Source organism: Macaca nemestrina, chromosome 10 (genome assembly GCF_043159975.1).
Source record: "Macaca nemestrina isolate mMacNem1 chromosome 10, mMacNem.hap1, whole genome shotgun sequence".
Classification (NCBI taxonomy): domain Eukaryota; kingdom Metazoa; phylum Chordata; class Mammalia; order Primates; family Cercopithecidae; genus Macaca; species Macaca nemestrina.
This window is the reverse complement of record NC_092134.1, coordinates 131677197-131699948: the sequence shown is the minus strand read 5'-3', so window position 1 is coordinate 131699948 and position 22752 is coordinate 131677197. Positions and strand designations below refer to the sequence as shown.

General features: G+C 44.6%; 1 long non-coding RNA gene across 1 annotated transcript in view; it reads left to right on the top strand.

Annotated features, from left to right (window-relative positions):
• Positions 1-21490, top strand: part of LOC139356875 (uncharacterized) — a 67757-nt gene extending 46267 nt beyond the window's left edge. The window contains exons 4-7 of the long non-coding RNA XR_011609357.1: positions 2337-2419; positions 8421-11498; positions 16881-17020; positions 18813-21490. This is a non-coding gene — a long non-coding RNA (uncharacterized lncRNA). The remainder of the gene's footprint in view (positions 1-2336; positions 2420-8420; positions 11499-16880; positions 17021-18812) is intronic.
• The last annotated feature ends 1262 nt before the right edge of the window (positions 21491-22752 follow it).

Sequence of the window (22752 nt, the reverse complement as noted above, 5' to 3'; positions counted from 1 at the left end):
TGTCAGGGTATAAGATTTCATGGGTTATCTCTTAACTTTGAATTTTATTTTTTTGAAAATTATAAACTTGCTTATTTTCCATTAGCTTAAAGCAGCCACTTACATGTAATTGGAATTAAGCTAGATTTTAAAATTTACTTGGGGTTCGCTCACGCCTGCAATCCCAGCACTTTGGGAGGCCAGGGTAGATCACTTGAGCCCAGGAGTTTGAGACCAGCCTGGGCAACATGGTGAAACCTTGTCACTACAAATGATACAAACATTAGCTGGACATCGTGGCATGTGCTTAGTCTCAGCTACTCAGGAGGCTGACGCAGGAGGATCACTTGGGTCCAGGAGGTCGAGGCTGCAGTGAGCTGAGATCGTGGCATTGCACTCCAGCCAGCTCCTCTTTGCAACAGAGAAAGACCCTGTCTCCAAAAAATAAAGAAAGAAAATAAAGAAATCTGCCTGGAACCTAGTTTTTGAATATTGTGGTTGTAATCAAAGCAACTTCCCATGTTCGATCACTTAAACAGTTACAGGATTATAGGGTCAGGCCACTGAAGTCAACACTTGTTGAACACGTTTTAAAAACGGTACAGTGTTGTTGCAATAAATTTGCATTGAAACATGCAAGAAGTACTTGAGATTTTGCACTCCCATGAGATTGCGCAGAGTCATGTCAAACAGACCAAGAACCAAAGAGGATGAAGAAAAACAGGACACTGAGGGAGATAAAGATGTTGTCTGTATCCGTCGGTAGCATCAACAGTAAGACAAATTCCACAGGAGGAGGAGAGAAACAGAAGAGTAAAGAAGGGACCAGAGCATTTGGTCGGCTTTGAGTGATGGAGTTTGTCGCTCCGGAGATTCAAGACGGTCTGCAACGCACGTCTGCACTTGCTTACGCAGCCTTTTACAAACGCAAAACGCAAGCAGGCGGGGCTAACTTACGGGGTAGATACAGACATGAAGAAATTATTTGGTTTCTGGGCCCGCCTCATCCAAATATTTCAGTGACTGCCCTATTCAATTGGGAGGCTAAAAATAAGAGGTCAACAGCCTGTGTTATTTGTGAGAAAAATGCATAAATTTGGGAAGCTTATTTTTATTTTTATTTTATTTTTTGTTGAGACAGAGTCTTGCTCTGTCGCCGTGGCTAGAGTGCAATGGCGCAATCTCGGCTCAATGCAAGCTCCGCCTCCCGGGTTCACGCCATTCTCCTACCTCTGCCTCCCGAGTAGCTGGGACTACAGGTGCCTGCCACCATGCCTGGCTAATTTTTTGTATTTTTAGTAGAGACGGGATTTCAGCGTGTTAGCCAGGACGGTCTCGATCTCCCGACCTTGTGATCCGCCCCCCTCGGCCTCCCAAAGTGCTGGGATTAGAGGCGTGAGCCACGGCGCCCGGCCGGGAAGCTGATGTTTTAACTACACAGACTGTGTGGCACTTGTAAATGAAGTATGTATAGTAGAATATGCATCAGGCATTATAATTACTACAAGTATAATAGCTAGAACACTGTATGTTATGTAACAACCACTGGATGTTAAAAATGTGTTAAATGCATGTGTTGTGAAATGTATGGACAAGGAAAATACACGAGTCTTTTTCACTTAGGAGAGCTTTGCCTCCGCTGCTTCACATCTCTTCCTCTTCAAGTTGCTAAAGACAAATGCTAAAATACTACCACAACCCCTTATACAAGTGAGGGTGAAGAGTTTTTGTCTCTTTAGACTGTGGCGTGTTCTGAGCTTTATAGTACTATTTTGCTTAAGTATCTTAAATCAGGCACTAATGTTACCTGCACTTTCTCTTCACTTCCCCTTGCCTGAGGGGAACTGGGGCCTCAGGCTTGAAAAGAGCTTGCTCTTTGTGATTCCACCAGGAGGCATCCCTAAAAGTGGGAGGAGACCTCTGTTGAAAGCAGACCACACCTGCTGTTTCCATACTAAGGCTCCTCTGCAGTGGCTGCTTCCCCCACTTCCTACTACATTCCATGCCTGGAGGCCAATCTGGCTGTATTCTGAGTCTTCTACTCCTTTTTGAGACTGTGATAAGAAATTTTGCACCTCACCACACCTCAAGAGTACACTAAAATACATTTGCATTCACTTTCAGGGGGTATTCGCCTAATCTATGTTATTTTTTCTTTTTTGCGGGGGGGGGGGGTGCGGGGGTGGCGGATGAAGGGGGAACAAGGTCTGACTCTGCTCCCCAGGCTGGAGGGTAGTGGCTCACTGCAGCCTCAAACTCCTGGATTCAGGGATCCTGCCTACTCAGCCTCCCGTGTAGCTGGAACTACAGGCATGCACCATCACACCTGGCTCATGGTTTAAATTTTTTTTTTGTAGAGATCAAGTCTTGCTATGTTCCCCAGGCTGGGCTGAAACTCCTGACCTCAAGCCATCTTCCCATCTCAGCCTCCTAAAGCAAGGTAATTATAGGCACAAGCCACCACACCCCCTAGTCCATTTTAGAACCCCATTTGATAAACAACATCCTGAAGCTTCAGTAGTCTTTTTCCTCCTAGAGAACTGGGTGAATCTTTTCTAGGGAGTTAGGCTCTGCTGGACTGGAGGGCTGCCAAAGTTAGGGAAAAGCCCTGTTAAAAGAATATAGACCTTTAATTATGAAACATTGTATTGAAAAGTATCCATAGGTCCGGAGCAGTGGCTTGCGCCTGTGATCCCAGCACTTTGGGAGGCCCAAGGCAGTTGGATCGATCACTTGAGGTCAGGAGTTTGAGACCAGCCTGGCCAACAGGATGAAACCCCGTCTCTACCAAAAATACAAAAATTAGCCAGGCATGGTGGTGGGCATCTGTAATCCCAGCTACTCAGGAGGCTGAGGCAGGAGAATCACTGGAATCCGGGAGGTGGAAGTTGTTGTGAGCAACCATTGCACCATTGCATTCCAGCCTGGGTGACACAGCAAGACTCTGTCTCAAAAGAAATTTAAAAAAAAAAAAAAAAGTGTCCATAGATTGGCATATGCTTCTGGTTTTGAAAGAGTAGATGTGAGTCAGCTAAGCACTTCAGTCACCATGTAGCTGTTTTCCTGTGAGTGGGGGGAGGGGGTGGCATCCTGGTGATAGTGTCCCACTAATAGTTACACAAAGAAGGACGTTTATAGCTTTAGTGCACTGCTAGAGGAAAGTTAAGGAACTCAAAGAACTGTCTTCACTTCATGCAGGCAATTATCTGTGTTCCCTATATATTGGCGCTTGCACAGAAGATGACTTTTATTGCTTCTTGGCCTTTTGGCTAAGATCAAGTGAAGATGACTTTTAAAACCCTTGTCTGTGATCCTGCAGTCACTCTCCTTGGCGCTTATGCAAATGAGTTGAAATCCTGCATCTACATGAAAACCTGCGAACGAATGTTTAGAGCAGTTTTATTCATAGTTGCTAAAACTTACCAAGATATCCTTCAGGAGGGTGAATGTATAAATTGTGGTGCATCCAAATAATGGAATATTATCCAGTGATAAAAATAAATGAGCCATGAAAAGACATAGAGGAATCTTCAATGAATATCACTAAGTCAAATAAGCCAATATGAAAAGGCTACATAATGTATGATTCTGACTGTATGACAACCTGGAAAAGGTAAAACTATGCAACAAAACAGCAAAAAGATCAGTGGTTGCCAGGGGTTGGAGGAGCAGGGAAGGGAGGTGGAACATGGGATTTTCAGAGCAGTAAAGCTGTTCTGTATGATATCATACATTTATCAAACCCGTGGAATATACAACCCAAAGAATGAACGCGAATATAAACTGTGGACCTCAGTTAATAATCATGTATCAATATTAGCTCCTCAATTATTAATATAACAGATGTGGCCAGGTGAGGTGGTTCACACCTGTAATCCCAACACTTTGGTAGGCCAAGACGACGGGCAGATCACCTGAGGTTAGGAGTTTGAGACCAGCCTGGCCAATATGGCAAAACCCCATCTCTACTAAAAATACAAAAATTAGCTGGGCATGGTGACGGGTGCCTGTAATTCCAGCTACTCAGGAGGCTGAGGCAGGAGAATCGCTTGAACATGGGAAACAGAGGTTGCAGTGAGCCGAGATCACGCCACTGCATTCCAGCCTGGGAGACAGAGTGGAAGACTCCGTATAAAAATATATATAACAGATGTATCATACTAATGCAAATGTTACTATAGTGTAAGAGGGTTAAGGGAGTAGATGGGAACTCTGTATACTTTCTGCTTAATTTTTCTCTAAACCTTAAACTGTCCTACCCCAAGTAAAGCCTATTAATTTAAAAAAAGGCAAAATGCTTGATTATATGTCATTCTCCATCCCCTTTACCACCATGAGACCTTAAAGGCAGGGAACATGTTTTTTGTGTGTGCCGGAGTTTGGCTGTTGTCGCCTAGGCTGGAGTGTAATGGCGTGATCTCGGCTCACTGAAATCTCCGCCTCCCAGGTTCATGGGATTCTCCTGCCTGAGCCTCCTGAGTAGCTCAGATAACAGGCGTGGGCCACCACACTCAGCTAATTTTTTTTTGTGTTATTAGTAGAAACGGGATTTTACCATGTTGACCAGGCTAGTCTCAAAATCCGGACCTCAGGTGATCCACCCGCCTCGGCCTCCCAAACTGCTGGGATTATAGGTGTGAGCCACTGCGCCAGTCCAAACATCTTTTCTATCTTTATATTCCCAGCATCTGGGATGAAAGAGAAAGAGAACACTATTTTTAGTGCATATCCTAACAATATCTCAGACTTAGCACATCTTTTTTTTTTTTTTTTTTGAGACGGAGTCTCACGCTGTTGCCCAGGCTGGAGTGCAGTGGCGCGATCTCGGCTCACTGCAAGCTCCGCCTCCCGGGTTCCCGCCATTCTCCTGCCTCAGCCTCCTGAGTAGCTGGGACTACAGGCGCCCGCCACCGCGCCCGGCTAATTTTTTGTATTTTTAGTAGAGACGGGGTTTCACTGTGGTCTCGATCTCCTGACCTTGTGATCCGCCCGCCTCGGCCTCCCAAAGTGCTGGGATTACAGGCTTGAGCCACCGCGCCCGGCCTGACTTAGCACATCTAAAATAAAAGTCTTGATTTGACCGTGAAGTGTCTGTCTGCTTTCCTGACTGAGGTAAATGGCAACTCCATTTCTCCAGTTGCTCCAGCCAAAACCTGTAGGATCATTATAGGATCATTATTGACTCAATTTTTTCACTTATGCCGAACATCTAAAACCACCAGTAGGTTGCACCTTAAAAATACATTTTAAATCCAACAAGTCAGTTCTCACCTGGACCAGTAGCCTCCTAACTGGTCTCTATGCTCCCACTCTTACCCTGTGTCTTTGTTCATACTGCTGTAACTAAGCAACACAGACTGGCAGGGCGCCGTGGCTCAAGCCTGTAATCCCTGCACCGAGGCAGGTGGATCACCTGAGGTCAGGAGTTCGAGACCATCCTGACGAACATGATGGAACCTCGTCTCTACTAAAAATACAAAAAATTGGCCGGGCGCGGTGGCTCATGCCTGTAATCCCAGCACTTTGGGAGGCCAAGGCAGGCGGATCACAACGTCAGGAGATCAAGACCATCCTGGCTAACATGGTGAAACCCCATCTCTACCAAAAACACAAAAAAATTAGCCGAGCGTGGTGGCAGGCGCCTGTAGTCCCAGCTACTCAGGAGGCTAAGGCAGGAGAATGGCGTGAACTCGGGGGCGGAGTGTGCAGTGAGCCGAGATCACGCCGCTGCACTCCAGCCTGGGAGACAGAGCAAGACTCCGTCTCAAAAAAAAAAAAAAAAAAAGATAAAAAAATTTAAAAAAGTAACTAGGCGTGGTGGTAGGCACCTGTAATCCCAGCTGCTCAGGAGGCTGAGGCAGGAGAATCGCTTGAACCCGGGAGGCGGTTGTAGTGAGCGGAGATTGCGCCACTGCCCTCCAGCCGCCAACAACAGCAAAACTCCGTGCTCGGATTACAGGTGTGAGCCACGCGCCTGGCCAAGGTCCAGCCTCTTAATATCGCCACAATTAGGATTAAGTTTCTGCATGAATTTCGGAGGGAACACACATTTAAACCACAGCGCCCTCCTTCAGCACCTTCTCCATTCAACAGCACATACTTTTTTAAAAACACGAATCAACTCATGTCACGCTTCTGTTCGAAATACTAAAATGGCTTCGTAGCTCCCTGGCTGTCTGTCACATTCAGAATATAAACCAGAAGGTCCATGACTGCTTACAATGTCCTGCACGAGCAGACTCCTAGCTGTCTTCAGCATCATTTCTCCTGCCACTCTGCCCCTGCTTCACTCCACTCCTGCCAAATCCGCCCTTTGTCACCCTGCCAAACACGAGTCCTCCTTTTGGTGTCTGCGTTTGAAATGCCTTCTGTTTGAAATGCTGTTTTCAGATACTGCCGAGGTTGACTTCCTCGTGTGATTTAGGTTTCTGTTCAAGTATCATCTCTACTGAGAGAGGAACCCTAACCACTCTATCTTAATCTTCCCCAGCCCCAACCCTTTATCACCTTACCTTGATCTTTTATTCTTCAAAATGCTCCCTTATTACTTGACATTATATATGTGTTGTCTGCTAAGGCTGCCATAACAAAATACCACAAACAGGTGGCTTAAACAACAGGAATTTGTTTTCTCATAGTTCTAGATGCTGGACATCCAAGATCAAGGTGCCAGCAGGGTTAGATTCTCCTGGGACCTCTCCCCTTCGGTAGCAGATGGCTGTCTCAGTGTCCTCACGTGGCCTTTTCTCTATTCATAGGCCTAATGCCTCTTCCTCTTCTCATAAGGACACCTGTCCTATTGGACTAGAGCCCCACCCTAGTGACCTCATGTGACCTTAATTACCTCCTTAAAGACCCATCTCCAAATACAGCTCCATTCTAAGTTACTAGGGGTTAGGGCTTCAACATATGAATTTTAGGACACAATTTAGTCCATGGCTTTTTGCGCTCTGGCCCCCCAAAATTTATGTCCTCACATGCAAAATACATTTATCTCTATCCCAGCAGGCCCTAAAGTCTTAACCCATTCCAGCATCAGTTCTAAATCCAAAAATCTCATCTGAATATCATTTAAATTTGGTATGGGTGAGACTCAAGGTATTATTAATCCTGAGGCAAATTTTTTTTCCAACCTGAGCCTGGGAAACCAGACAAGTTATGTGCTTCCATAATACAATGGTGGGACAGACATAGGCTAGACATTCTCATTGCAAAAGGGAGAAATGAGGGAAATAAGAAAGAGGTACCCAGTCTTGCAAGTATTCTAGCAAGGCAAATTCCTTTTTTTTTTTTTTTTTTTTTGAGACAGAGTCTAGCTTGGTTATCCAGGCTGGAGTGCAATGGCGCGATCTCAGTTCACTGCAACCTCTGCCTCCTGGGTTCATGCGATTCTCCTGCCTCAGCCTCCCAAGTAGCTGGTATTACAGGCTTGTGCCACCACACCTGGCTAATTTTTGTATTTTTAGTAAAGACAGGGTTTCAACATGTTGGCCAGGCTGGTCTTGAACAACTGACCTCAAATAATCCACCCAACTTGGCCTCCCAAAGTGCTGGGATTACAGGCGTGAACCACCATGCCCAGCCCATTATTTCTTTATCAAGTGATTTTCTAGCCATACTCTCAGTATTCTCTCTAAAACATGCTTTGCCAGTACTTTGCAATATACATAGGCCAAGAATTTCCCAAATAATGATTCTTTTTTGCTTACAATTTCTCATTCAGTTTATCTCTTCTTCTCACGTTACTATAAGCAGCAAGGAGAAAGCAGGCCATATCCTCAGCATTTTCCTTAGAAATCACCTCAGCTAAATATGCATTTCATGACAAATAAGTTCTTTCTTTCTTTCTTTCTTTCTTTTTTTTTTTTTTTTTTTTTTTGAGACGGAGTCTCGCTCTGTAGCCCAGGCTGGAGTGCAGTGGCCAGATCTCAGCTCACTGCAAGCTCCACCTCCCGGGTTCACGCCATTCTCCGGCCTCAGCCTCCCGAGTAGCTGGGACTACAGGCGCCCGCCACCTCGCCCGACTAGTTTTTTGTGTTTCTTAGTAGAGACGGGGTTTCACCGTGTTAGCCAGGATGGTCTCGATCTCCTGACCTCGTGATCCGCCCATCTCGGCCTCCCAAAGTGCTGGGATTACAGGCTTGAGCCACCGCACCCGGCCCCGACAAATAAGTTCTTTCCACAAAACATTGGCACAATGTTGAGCCACATTTTTTTTGCCACTTTATAACATGGATTGCCTTTTCTTCAGTTTCCAATAACATGTTCCTCACTTCCCTCAGGGAACTCACAGAATCACCTATTTATTTATCTATTTATTTTGCATATTTATTTTTCAGAGGGTCCCATGGAGAAACAGAATCACTTTTAATGTTGATTAATGTTGATATTCCTAACAAGAATTTTTTTTTTTTTTTTTTTTTTTTTTTTTTTTGAGACAGAATTTCACTCTTGTTGCCCAGGATGAAATGCAATGGCACGATCTCAGCTCACGGCAATCTCCACCTCCCAGGTTCAGGTGATTCTCCTGCCTCAACCTCCCAAAGTGCTGGGATTACAGGTGTGAGCCTCTGCGCCCGGCCTGGCTCACATGATTATAATGGCTTGCAAGTCCGAAATCTGCAAGGAGGGCCGACTGGATAGAGACTCAGGAAGAGCTGATACTGCATTTGAAGTCTGAAGCCTCTCCGCTGGCAGAAATACTTCTTGCTCAGGGAGTCAGTCTGTTGTTCTATCAGGTCTTCAACCGATTGGATGAGGTCTACCCACATTATGGATCATAATCTTCTTTACTCAAACTCCACTGATTTAAATATAAATCTCATCCCAAACACTCTCACAAAAACATTTAGAATGAGGTTTGACCACGTATCTGGGTACTGTAGTCCAACCAAGTTGACACATAAGATAAAATATCACAAGTATCTTCCATACTGAAATTTAGATGTTGGGCACAGTGGCTCATGCCTTGTAATCTCACTGCTTTGGGAGGCCAAGGCAGGAGGATCACTCGAGCTCAGGAATTTGAGATGAGCCTGGGCGACATGGAAAGACTGTGTCTCTACTAAAAACCAACAAAATTAGCCAGGTATGGTGGTATGCACATGTAGTCCCAGCTGCTTGGGAGGCTGAGGCAGGAAATTCATGACATCCTGCCTTGCTGCAGCCCCGACCTCGCTGGAGGCAGGAGCTGTAGGTTGCAGTGAGTCATGATGGTGCCATTGCACTCCAGCCTAGATGACAAAGTGAGACCCTGTCTCAATTTTTTTTTTTTTTTTTTTTTTTTTTTTTTTTTGAGACAGAGTCTGACTCCATTGCCCAGGCTGGAGTGCAGTGGCATGATTTCGGCTCACTGCAACCTCTGCCTCCCGGGTTCAAGCAATTCTCCTGCCTCAGTCTCCTGAGTAGCCAGGACTACAGGCGCGCACCACCATGCCCGGCTAATTTCTGTATTTTTAGTAGAGGTGGGGTTTCACCATGTTAGCCAGGTTGGTCTTAAATTCCTGACCTCAGGTGATCCGCCCACCTCAGCCTCCCAAAGTGCTGGGATTACAGAAGTGAGCCACCGCGCCCGGCCTCAAACAAGTCACTTTCTTTCTCTAAATCTCAATTTCAGTATTTACATTGGAGGTTTTAATACCCATCTCACAAAATTATTGGAAAAATTAAACGAGACAATGCAAGCGGAAAAATGGCAGATGCACTCTATAGCCCAAACAAATATTCATTTCTTCAGTCAGTCATTACGCATTTTTTTCATTTATTTATTTTTCACGCAGATGGGATCTCACTATGTTGCCTAGGCTGCTCTCAAGCTCCTGGGCTCAAGCAGTCCTCCCGCCTCAGCCTCCTAAAATGCTAGGATTCACCATGCCTGGCCTTTGAGGTGAGTATTTTATTTTATTTTTTGAGACAAGAGTCTTGCTCTGTTGCCCAGACTGGAGTGCAATGGCCAGTCTCGGCCCACTGCAACCTATATTGTCTGTGCCTAGTAGTGTATCTACCATACGGTAGGTATTCAATAAATAGTTGATGAAAAATATCATGAGGTCAGGAGTTCGAGACCAGCCTGACCAACATGGTGAAACCCCGTCTCTACTAAAAATACAAAAATTAGCTGGGTGTGGTGGCAGGTGCCTGTAATCCTGGCTACTCAGGAGGCTAAGGCAGGAGAATCACTTGAACCTAGGAGGCGGAGGTTGCAGTGAACCAAGATAGCGCCATTGCATTTCAGCCTTGGCAACAGAGTGAGGTTCTGTCTCAAAAAAAAAAGAAAGAAAGAAGGAAGGAAGGAAGGAAGGAAGGAAGGAAGGAAGGAAGGAAGGAAGGAAGGAAGGAAGGAAGGAAAGAAAGACTTGTTTGAATGTCTAAACTCTAGTTCATGCTTCAGAGTTGGGCTTCACATTTTTCTGTTCTGACGTCCAAACCTCTGCTTAATCAACTACACCAAACTGTAAAAATTCTCTCTCCTACCAATTGTTTTCTAGTATTGACAATAAGATGAAATAAATAAAGTATTAATGCCAAGTCTCAGATCGTCTCATGTCTTTTACATTCTGCTGGGTGTTAAAGAGGATACCCAGTGAGTCAGGGGAATATTTGTGCAGCCCTGCCCAACGTTAACAGGCAGTTGTGATCAGCAAGGGGAGGTGTCAGAGACAGAACTTCTGCTTTAGAGTAGATGGTCATTTCAGGGAAGCACTGAAATACTCTGCAAGGAGTGTCACTTGTTTCTCCAATCCTGGGGAAAAAACTGTTATTAAAACACTGGAGAGAGTCTATAAACACAAAGATTTTGCTTTGCACTGCAAGTCTTTCAGAATTAGTTTGGCATACAGGGATTGGGGAGATTTGGGGGCTAAAGTGTGGGCAGCTGTTGTATAAGGTAGTGGTTTTTCGTGTGGTAATTGTGACATATACATTCACTTCCCCCTCTTAGTAACCGGGTTCTTCCTTTTTTCTCAGGTCTTCCTTTATCAAGTATAATGATTGACTTATCTTTCTTGATATTGATTAGAGCATATTCAGACATTATTGATTCTTAACAATAAGTATAATATATGTGATGTTATAGTATGGTAGAACCATTTTAATCTCTGCTAAGTATTAAAAACTACTTGTGGCCGGGCATGGTGGCTCATGCCTGTAATCCCAGCACTTTGCAAGGCTGAGGTGGGTGGATCATGAGGTCAGGAGATCGAGACCATCCTGCCTAACATGGTGAAACCCCGTCACTACTAAAAATACAAAAAATTAGCCAGGCGTGGTGGCAGGTGCCTGTAGTCCCAGCTATTCGGGAGGCTGAGGCAGGAGAATGGCTTGAACCTGGGAGGTGGAGCTTGCAGTGAGCTGAGATCGTGCCACTGCACTTCAGCCTGGGCAACAGAACGAGACTGTCTCAAAAACAACAAAAAGTACTTGTGCCAGGAAGGGTGTCTCGCGCCTGTAATCCCAGCACTTTGGAAGGTCAAGGTGGGCAGATCACGAGGTCAAGAGGCCGAGACCATCCTGGCCAACAGGTGAATCCCCATCTCTACTAAAAATACAAAAATTGGCTGGATGTGGTGGTGCTCACCTTTAGTCCCAGCTACTCGGGAGGCTGAGGCAGGAGAATCGCTTGAACCCAGGAGGTGCAGGTTGCAGTGAGCTGAGATCAAGCCACTGCAGCGAGACTCCATCTAAAAATAAAAAGTACTTGTTTAAAGAAAAATAAAAATAATTACTTAGAAGTAACAAGCCAGGCCAGGTGTGGTGGCTCACACCTGTAATTGCAGGACTTTGGAAGGCCAAGGTGGATGGATAGCTTGAGGTCAGAAGTTTAAGACCAGCGTGGCCAATGTGGTGAAATCCGTCTCTACCAGAAATACAAAAATTAGCCGGGCTTGGTGGCATGGGCCTATAATCCCAACTACGCAGGAGGCAGAGGTTCAGGAATTGCTTGACCAGGGAGGTAGAGGTGGCAGTGAGCTAAGATCACTCCAGCCTGGGCGACAGAGCGAGACTGTGACTCAAAAATAAATAAAATAAAATAAAAAGAAGAAACAACGCATGGGAAATAAAATGGCTAGGCTTGGTGGCTCACGTCTGTAATTCCACCACTTTGGGAGGCTGAGGTGGGTGGATCGCTTGAGCTCAGGAGTTCCAGACCAGCCTGGGCAACATGGTAAATCCCTATCTCTACAAAAAATTAGCTGTGCGTGGTGGTGCACACCTGTGGTCCAAGCTACTCAGGAGGCTGAGATGGGATGATTGCTTGGCCCAGAAGGCGGAGGTTGCAGTGAGCTGAGACCACACAACTGCACTCCAGCCTGGGAGACAGAGTTAGACCCTATCTCAAAAAAAGAAAGAAAGAAAGAAACAAAGAAAGAAAGAAAGAAGGGAGAAAGGGAGGGAGGGAGGAAGGAAGGAAGGAAGGAAGGGGAGCACTTTTTTTTTTTTTTTGAGACGGAGTCTAGCTCTGTGACCCAGGTTGGAATGCAGTGGCAGGATCTTGACTCACTGCCAGCTCCGCCTCCTGGGTTCATGCCATTCTCCTGCCTCAGCCTCCTGAGTAGCTAGGATTACAAGTGCCCACCACCATGCCCGGCTAATTTTTGTGTTTTTAGTAGAGACTGGGTTTCACCTTGTTAACCAGGATGGTCTCGATCTCCTGACCTCGTGATCTGCCCACCTCAGCCTCCCAAAGTGCTGGGATTACAGGCATGAGCCACCACGCCCGGCCAGAAGGGGATCATATTAATTGGCTTATCATGCCCCATCTACCTACATTCCTAGAAGGATTTACTTATCTAAGGGACATTTTTGACACTTACAAAAATAATTTTATTAATGAATCTTTCCTATAATTATGTTATCTAATTAGGTTCTAGCTTATTTAGATATTAGCAGTCCTAAGGATATACTTCGGACTTGTTTTATTCCCCTAATTAGATATTTTGATCACCTATTTATTAGGCACTCTGAATCTAGAGATAGGTAAAATCCAGTCTCTGCCCCTAGAGTGCTCACAGCTTAGAGAGGTAAGCAAATACTCGCCATGGGATTCAGTAAGTACTGAGTGATGGGTGTGTTTGAGATGGTTGGTGGCACAAAGGAAATCAGATCTTCTTAGGTTTTTCTGGGAAAGTTTCACAAATGACAAGAAATGCTGGTTATTGAAGTATGATCAGGAGTTAGCTGATTGGAAAGAATATTCCAGATGGAAGAATACAAAGGAGTGAATCTCCAGTAACATGGTGTTATGGACTGAACTGTGCCCCCAAAATTCAATACCACTGCCCTATTCTGGGAATAGAGTTCACTAAAAATCCTGGTATTAGAGACTAGTAATATTAAATTACAGTCTCTTAAATTTCAGCCTCTTAAATTTTATTTAAAGATGTTATTTCTTCTAAAGAGATAGCTTTTTTTTTCTTATTTTTTTGAAACGGAGTTTTGCTCTTGTTGCCCAGGCTGGAGTACAATGGCACAATCTTGGCTCACGGCAACCTCTGCCTCCAGGGTTCAAGCAAGCGATTTTCCTGCCTCAGCCTCCCAAGTAGCTGGGATTACAGGCATGTGACACCACACCCAGCAAATTTTGTATTTTTAGTAGAAATTGGATTTCGCCATATTGGTCAGGCTGGTTTCGAACTCCTGATCTCAGGTGATCCACCAGCCTTGGCTTCTCAAAATGCTGAGATGACAGGCGTGAGCCAACGTGCCCGGCCTGCTCAACATTAAAATAGGTATCTACTTTAACAATTTCAGGCCATGGGTTTTTTTGTTTGTTTTGGGTTTTTTGTTTTTGTTTTTGTTTTTTGGGACAGGGCCTTGCTCTGTTGCCCAGGCTGGAGTGCAGTGGCATGATCACGGCTCACTGCAAGCCTTGACCTCCTGGGCTCAAAAGTCTCCCTCCTCAGCCTCTCCAGTAGCTGGGACTACAGGCACACACCACCACGCTCGGCTAATTTTTAAATTTTTTGTAGACACAAGGTCTCACTATATCACCCAGGCTGGTCTTGAACTCCTGAGCTCAAGCAATGCTCCCACCTAGGCCTCCCCAAACCATGTTTTAATACCTATGAGTGACAAAGATGGCTATCGTAAAACAGAAGAACCTATGACTGGCAGAATTGAAGTCCTATGGCAATTTATTATAAAAAGGAAGAAAGATCCAGATTGTTTCTATACCCTCTGTAATTAATTCAACAATGATTAAGCCTTTCTTTTTTTTTTTTTTTTTTTTGAGACGGAGTCTCGCTCTGTCGCCCAGGCTGGAGTGCAGTGGCGCGATCTCGGCTCACTGCAAGCTCCGCCTCCCGGGTTCACGCCATTCTCCTGCCTCAGCCTCCCGAGTAGCTGGGACTACAGGCGCCCACAACCGCGCCCGGCTAATTTTTTGTATTTTTAGTAGAGACGGGGTTTCACCGTGGTCTCGATCTCCTGACCTTGTGATCCGCCCGCCTCGGCCTCCCAAAGTGCTGGGATTACAGGCGTGAGCCACCGCGCCCGGCTGATTAAGCTTTTCTATGTGCAAGGAACTTACACATTTCAAAAGTTTAAAAATTACCCAGAGCGTTGATGAGAATACTGTATTAATACAATCACCAGATGCCCAGATTTTCCAAGGCAATCCTAGTTTCAGTATTTTGTCCCAGTTTCAGACTGTGTGGAATGATATAAACATGTCAGTTATGAACATGATGATTTTGTTGTTTGAAGTTTTCCAAAAGTCCTATATTATGTATTCAAGGCTAACATACAAAATAGAGTAAAAGTAAACTTCACATACTTCGTTATGGGTTAATGTACTCCTTGGCCAAGTGTGGTGACTCACACCTATAATCTGAGCAATTTGGGAAGCTGAGACAGGGGAATAGCTTGAGGCCAGGAGTATGAGACCACCACGGGCTACATAGTGAGTCCCTGTCTCTATAATTTAAAAATAAAAATAATGGCTGGGCACGATGGCTCACGCCTGTAATCCCAGCACTTTGGGAGGCCGAGGTGGGTGGATCACGAGGTCAGGAGATCGAGACCATCCTGGCTAACACAGTGAAACCCCGTCTCTACTAAAAATACAAAAAATTAGCCGGGTGCGGTGGCGGGCGCCTGTAGTCCCAGCTACTCGGGAGGCTGAGGCAGGAGAATGGCGTGAACCCGGGAGGCGGAGCTTGCAGTGAGCTGAGATGACGCCACTGCACTCCAGCCTGGGCGACAGAGCGAGACTCCATCTCAAAAAAAAAAAAAAAAAAAAAAAAACAGAAAAATAAAAATAATGTACTCACTAACCTTGGTTTCACTGTCAAGGTTAAAGGTGAAACCTTGGTTTCACCCTGTTTGTGTGGCCTGCAAGCAAGACTGTATGACCTTCCTAAACCAAATGCTTCAGGGGGAACTGAAGTGTTCATAAGTTTTAGTTTGTTCCTTTGTTCTGAGAAATACAGTAAACTTTTGTTTTGTTTTGAGGCGGAGTCTCGCTCTGTCGCCCAGGCTGGAGTGCAGTGGCGCGATCTCGGCTCACTGCAAGCTCCGCCTCCCGGGTTCCCGCCATTCTCCTGCCTCAGCCTCCCGAGTAGCTGGGACTACAGGCGCCGCCACCACGCCCAGCTAATTTTTTTGTATTTTTAGTGGAGACGGGGTTTCATTGTGTTAGCCAGGATGGTCTCGATCTCCTGACCTCGTGATCCGCCCGTCTCGGCCTCCCAAAGTGCTGGGATTACAGGCTTGAGCCACCACGCCCGGCCTTGTTTTGTTTCGTTTTGAGAGAGAGTCTTGCTCTGTTGCCCAGGTTGGAGCGCAGTGGCGCGATCTTGGCTCACTGCAACCTCCACCTCCCAGGTTCCAGCGATTCCCCTGCTTCAGCCTCCCAAATAGCTGGAATTACAGGCATGTATCACCACGCCCAGTTTATTTTTGTATTTTGAGTAGAGACGGGGTTTCCCCATGTTGGCCGGGCTGGTCTCCAACTCCTGACCTCAGGTGATCCGCCCGCCTCGGCCTCCCAAAGTGCTGGGATTACAGCTGTGAGCCACTCTGCCTGGCCGACAATAACCTTTTTTATCTGAGGAATCTGAATCCCCTTTAAATTAACAGGTCCAGAGAGGGGCATTGAAATGAGACTGCAGTCACTTACCATTCCTGCTTGAGCCAAGTAATTATTTTGAAGTGGCTTTCTATATGAACTCCAGATCAACAGCTATAAATTAACATGGGCATGGTGATGCATGCCTGTAATCCCAGCTACTCAGGAGACTAAGGCAGGAGGATCACTTGAGATTGGGGTGACATAGAAAGACCCTGTCTAGAAGAAAAAAAAAATTAATTGAATGATACAGTATATTGGACACCATAACTCATATTCTGTAGTTGAACTAGGTATAGCCAATCACTGATCAATGTTCTTTCTTTCTTTTTTTTTTTTTTTTTTGAGACAGAGTCTCACTCTGTCGCCAAGCTGGAGTGCAGTGGTGTGATCTCGGCTCACTGCAACCTCTGCCTCCCAGGTTCAAGTGATTCTCCTGCCTCAGCCTCCCGAGTAGCTGGGACTACAGGCACGCGCCACCATGCCCAGCTAATTTTTGTATTTTTCGTGGAGACAGACTTTCACCATGTTGGCCAGGCTGGTCTTAAACTCTTGACCTCAGGTGATCCGCCTGCCTCGGACTCCCAAAGTGCTGGGATTACAGGCGTGAGCCAGTGGGCCTGGCCGATCAATGTTATTTCTGTAAACCTGTGAGAATTCCTGAAACACAACGTTTGTTTTCACCATTCTCCTGATTAATCCTTTTTTCTTTAAAATCTCAAGGTTCTCCTTTGTTCTCTGGAGCACTTCTTAGTGATTTCTAGGATACAGTCCTCAACTTTGGCCCAAATATACCCTCTACCTATATTAATTTTGCCTCAGTTTCTTTCTTTAGGTCAACATGTCATTCAATTGACGGTTCATTCACGCATATGTCCAGGACTATGTGAAGTGCCTGCGAACAGAAAGAAGACACAAAATCCCTGCTCTTAAGGGATTTACACGTGAAATAGGGTGACAAAGAAGACAATTAAGGTGAGACTCTGAGGAGCATGGAGTGTGCCTGTAGTCCCAGCTACCAGGAGGATCGCTTGAGCCCAGGAGTTACAGTCCAGCCTGGGGTAGCACAGCTAGATGCTGTCTCTTAAATTAAAAAGAAGAAGAAAATTAAAAGACACTGGCCAGGCACGGTGGCTCATGCCTATAATCCCGACACTTTGGGAGGCCGAGGCGGGCAGATCACCTGAGGTCAGGAGTTTGAGACCAGCCTGGCCAATATGACAAAACCCCATCTCTACTAAAAATACAAAAAAATCAGCTGTGTGGTGGTGGGAGGCTGTAATCCCAGCTATTTGGGAGACTGAGGCAGGAGAATTACTTGAACTCGGGAGGGGGAGGTTGCAGCGAGTGTACCATTGCACTCCAGCCTGGGCAACAAGAGCAAAACTCCATTTCAAAAAAAAAAAAAAAAAAAGAAAATTAAAATACATAAAAACAGGTTATGAGGCATCAAGTTCCTGGAAGAGATGATGTTTCATCTAAAACATGAAGGTCGCTGGGTACAGTGGCTGACACCTGTAATCCCAGCACTTTGGGAGGCCGAGGCAGGTGAATCACGAGGTCAAGAGATCGAGACCATCCTGACTAACACGGTGAAACCCCGTCTCTACTAAAAAAATACAAAAAATCAGCCAGGTGTGCTGGCAGACGCCTGTAATCCCAGCTACTCAGGAGGCTGAGGCAGGAGAATGGTGTGAACCTGGGAGGCGGAGGTTGCAGTGAGCCGAGATCACGCCATTGCACTCCCACCTGGGCGACAGAGCGAGACTCCTTTAAAAAAAAAAAAAAACAACAAAAAACCTGCAGGTCTTCATCAGGTTTTTCACTACCCTCAACTTCCACATATTCCTATAACTTCTACATACAACCATTCATTGATTCAACTAACATGTAGTGGGTTTCCATTCTATTGTGGGCCTGCTCAAAACAACTAAGCCAGACCATGCTCCCATGGAGTTCCAACCTAGATACCTACAATTCAAGATAAAATATAGTATTATAAGACATGCATGATCTTTGGCTGGGCACAGTGGCTCACACCTGTAATCCTAGCACTTTGAGAGGCCAAGGCGGGTGGATCACCTGAATTCAGGAGTTTGAGACCAGCCTGGCCAACATGGTAAAACCCCATCTCTACAAAACTTGGCTGGGCATGGTGCCACATGCCTATAATCCCAGCTAGTTGGGAGGCTGAGACAGAAAAATCGCTTGATCTCGGAAGGCAGAGGTTGCAGTGAACCGAGATCACGCCACTGCACTTTAGCCTGGGCGATAGAGTGAGACTCTCGGGAAAAAAAAAAAAAAAGATATGCATAATCTTCAAATGTATGTCCTTTGGCCAGGAGGATCTTGCATTAGAATTGACCCATAAAGGATGGGAAAGATTTGTACAAGCAGCAGTGAAAGGGATTTATTTTTTAAGACAGAGTAAGACAAAGTAAAACCTATGAGGCAGGGAATGGGGCCTGTTTGAAAACTGACAAATAGTTAGATTGGCTGAGGCAAAGCGTAGGTATACTTCTAATTTTTTTTTCTTGGGTGTATATTTTAAGTATATTCTAAGCCTGGCATCATAAGTTGGGATCATGCTGAAGAGTCAAGATATATCTCATTGATAATTATATATATTAATTTCATGCTGAAATGAGAATTTGGGGATATATTAGGGTATATAAAGTATAATATTAAAATTAATGTGTTTCTTTTTATTTTCTTAATGTGGCTACTGAGTTTTTTTGTTTTGTTTTGTTTTGTTTTTTTGACTTAGTGTCTCACTCTGTCACCCAGACTGGAGTGCAGTGGCACTGTCTTGGCTCATTGCAACATCTGCCTCCTGGATTCAAGTGATTCTCATGCCTCAGCTTCCCAAGTAGCTGGGGTTACAGGTGTGCGGACACACCTGGCTAAATTTTTGTATTTTTCATAGAGACGGAGTTTTGCGATGTTGGCCAGGCTGGTATTGAACTTCTGACCTCAAGTGATCTGCCCACCTCAGCCTCCCAAAGTGCTGGGATTACAACAGGTGTGAGACCCCATGCGCAGAAGAAAAATTTTAAGTGACATTTGTGACTCATACTATATGTATATTGGACAGTACTGGTCTAGGCTTTATTCAATAATCATTGAAGATATTTGAGTAGGAAATTGATAAGATTCAAATTCTGATTTAGGATAATTCATGTAGCCCTGATGTGGAATGGATTCATTTTTGAAGAAGGGAGAGGGAGGAGGAGGGAAGACCTTCCTGAAAGTGGGACGGACCTGAGAGCTGGGAGTAGGCCCTTCAAGATCAATGGGAGTGATGGAAGGATGATGTAAACCCAGTTTAGACAGGAAAATCAACATTTCTCAAATGTTTTCCTTCTTAATCTTGAGGACTTATTTTCTACAGTGTTTTCAAATTCAAGTGAACTAACCTAATAAAGGAAGATTAAAAAGTAACATGCTTTAACAAAAGTTGTTCTTTATGAGGAATATTACGGACGCAAGGAAAGTTTTAGATCAGTTATTAGCTTTTTTGTTTCTGTTTTTGTTTTTGGGTTTTTTTAGACAGAGTTTTCGCTCTTGTTGCCCAAGGTGGAGTGCAGTGGCACAATCTCGGATCACTACAACCTCCGCCTCCCAGGTTCAAGTGATTCTTCTGCTTCAGCCTCCTGAGTAGCTTAGATTACAGGCACGCACCACCACTCCCAGCTAATTTTTTAGTATTTTTAGTAGAGACAGTGTTTCACCATGTTGGCCAGGCTGGTCTCGAACTCCTGACCTCAGGTGATCTGCCTGCCTCGGCCTCCCAAAGTGCTGGGATTACAGGTGTGAGCCACCGCGCCTGGCCCGGTTACTAGCTTTTTAGTGTGTCTTGAAATGCCTCTTATATTGTTTTATGAAAGAGAGAGTTTTCCCTGTCTTTACCTCAATGCGTTTAAAGCCTTGTATTCCTTGACTTTAGATTTTATGTTTGTTTTCCACTTGGTTATCATATAGCAAGCATCCATCCCACAAAGCTGCATGAAACTAGGATTGAGATTTACATTATGCAGATGTAGATTCTAGGATTGATATTTACATCACAACTCTTCTCTAGTGACCAAGGTGAAGGACTATCTAAGCTTGGACATCTATGTTGCTTTGGGGGCCAGCCCACTCCGGAACTGGTTTTTGAGCATCAGGTTCCTCCTAGGTCCCATTTGCTCAAGGAATACTTGTCTCAATATGCTCAACACACTTTTTTTTTTTTTTTGAGACAGGGTCTCACTCCGTTACCCAGGCTGCATAGCTCACTGCAGCTTCTACCTCCTGGGCTCAAGTGATCCTCCCACCTCAGCCTCCCAAGAAGCTGGGTCTATAGGCGCATGCCATTACCACACCCAGCTAATTTTTTTTTTTAGGTAGAGAAGGGGTCTCACTGTGTTGTCCAGGCAATGCTCAATATGCAATTTAAAATATTTTCCTGATAAACACAACTTTGTTGTTTTGGTAGGGCTACATATTGCTTTAATTTGTAACTTTAAAATATACAATATGTTTCAAAGACTTAGTACAAAAAAGTAAGCTATTAATAATTTTTATATTGAATGCATGCTGAAATGGCAATGTTTTGGATATATTGGGTTTAAATAAAATAATTATGAAAAAAAATTCTCATTTCTTTTAAAATCTTTAATGTGGCTACTAGAAACCATAATGTGACAGGCTCACATTATATTTCTATTGCACAGCACTGCTCTTTGGGATATCCTTTTTCCTTTAGATGCCAAATTCAGTTGTGGTGGTGACTAAAGGGGCCTCTGGCTCAGCATTTCCTGGAAGGCAAGGGTTAGATGGGGGAGGGGAGTTGTCATCAAATCAGATTTTAACAATATCCTCATTAAAGCAAAGAAAGCAAGAGTAATCTAGTTTTCTCAGGTACAGCAGTATTAATTTGAATTCTAGGCCCTCAACCAAAACCTTAAAGGAAGATGCACTTTCTCCAGTTCACCACTGGGAAAAGGTTTATCTCTTTACCAAGCTTCCTTCACCCACCCTGCCACCTCCAGTACTGAAAGGGTTGCCAGCTACAAATAAAGGGACATTAGGAATTTGATAGTTGATATACCTCCTCCAAAAAAGCCTAGATACTATCTCCCACTTACCCAGCTGTTTAAACACAAACTAAATTGTTTTGCTTTGTTTGCTCTCACCCTGGAGCCACTCTTCTCTCTCCCCATTATCCCTCCCTCAGTTCTCATTCCTATTTTCTTCTCCTACTTAGCTTGTTCAGTTTTCTTGTATAGCTTAGTAATCAGATACTTATCTCACACTTTTCTTTCAAGAAACTCACAGTCCATAACTACTAGGGTATTCATTATCTTTTCCAGTTATGTGAGAATTGCTTGCCCTAGTCCCTTCTTATTAAATACAAAAAGGTTAGAAGGGAAACACTATAAATGCCTTGTGGGTCAGAACTCTTTTGTCCTATTATTATTATTACTATTATTATTATTACTATTATTATTATTAGTTTTTGAGACAGAGTCTTGCTCTTTCGCCCAGGCTGGAGTGCAGTGGTGCGATCTCAGCTCACTGCAAGCTCCGCCTCCCGGGTTCACACCATTCTACTGCCTCAGCCTCCCAAGTAGCTGGGACTACAGGCGCCCACTACCACGCCCAGTTAATTTTTTTTTTGTATTTTTAGTAGAGACGGGGTTTCACCGTGTTAGCCAGGATGGTCTCGATCCTTTGACCTCGTGATCCACCCGCCTCAGCCTCCCAGAGTACAGGGATTACAGGCGTGAGCCACCACGCCTGGCCTTTTGTCCTATTATTCACTGAAGAATCACCAGCTTCTTGGAGAGTACTTGATACATAGCATGTACTCAGCAAATATCTGCTTAATTGAACTCGATATTCATTGCATTTCTAGATGCTATAAGCTTGAGACTAGCAAAAAGCGATGCAGAATTCAGAATGGGTGATATGGCAAATACCTTATTAAAGAATGTGGGGTCAGGCGCGGTGGCTCACACTTGTAATCCCAAAACTCTGGGAGGCCGAGGTGGGCAGATCACAAGGTCAGGAGTTTGAGACCAGCCTGGCCAATATGGTGAAATCCTGTCTCTACTAAAAATACAAAAATTAGCTGGGCGTGGTGGCGGGTGCGTATAGTCCCAGCTACTCGGTAGGCTGAGGCAGGAGAATTGCTTGAACCTGGGAGGCGGAGGTTGCAGTGGGCCGAGATCGCACCACTGCACTCCAGCCTGGGTGACAGTGTGAGGCAACATATCAAAAAAAAAAAAAAAAAGAATATGGATTGTATTTCATAAACAGTTGAACCTCTTCTTGCTGCCCTGATAGTTGGTCTGTCTCCTAGAAATTCAGGTTTCTTCCCTCCAGGTGAGATTATGCTAATCAGAGAACACTGGCAAAATTCTTTCCCTGATTTTCTTCTCACAGGCTGTCTTTCCCTCCCTTTTAAGATCGTAGACTCCCTCTTAAAAAAAAAGAAAAAAAAAAAAGATTGTAGACCCACCCTATAAACAAAAAACGACTGATAAATTCATAGAATCAGGAATCCTTACTGCTTACACTCTTTCTAACAACCTTAAATCTCTGATAGTAGCACCCACTTTGTTTTATATGGATAGATTTATTCTCATCTCTCTGTAGATTGTTTTAATCCCAAGCAGATTCCAGAGCAAAAAATAGTGTATTTGCCCTCCCTCCAGGCTTTT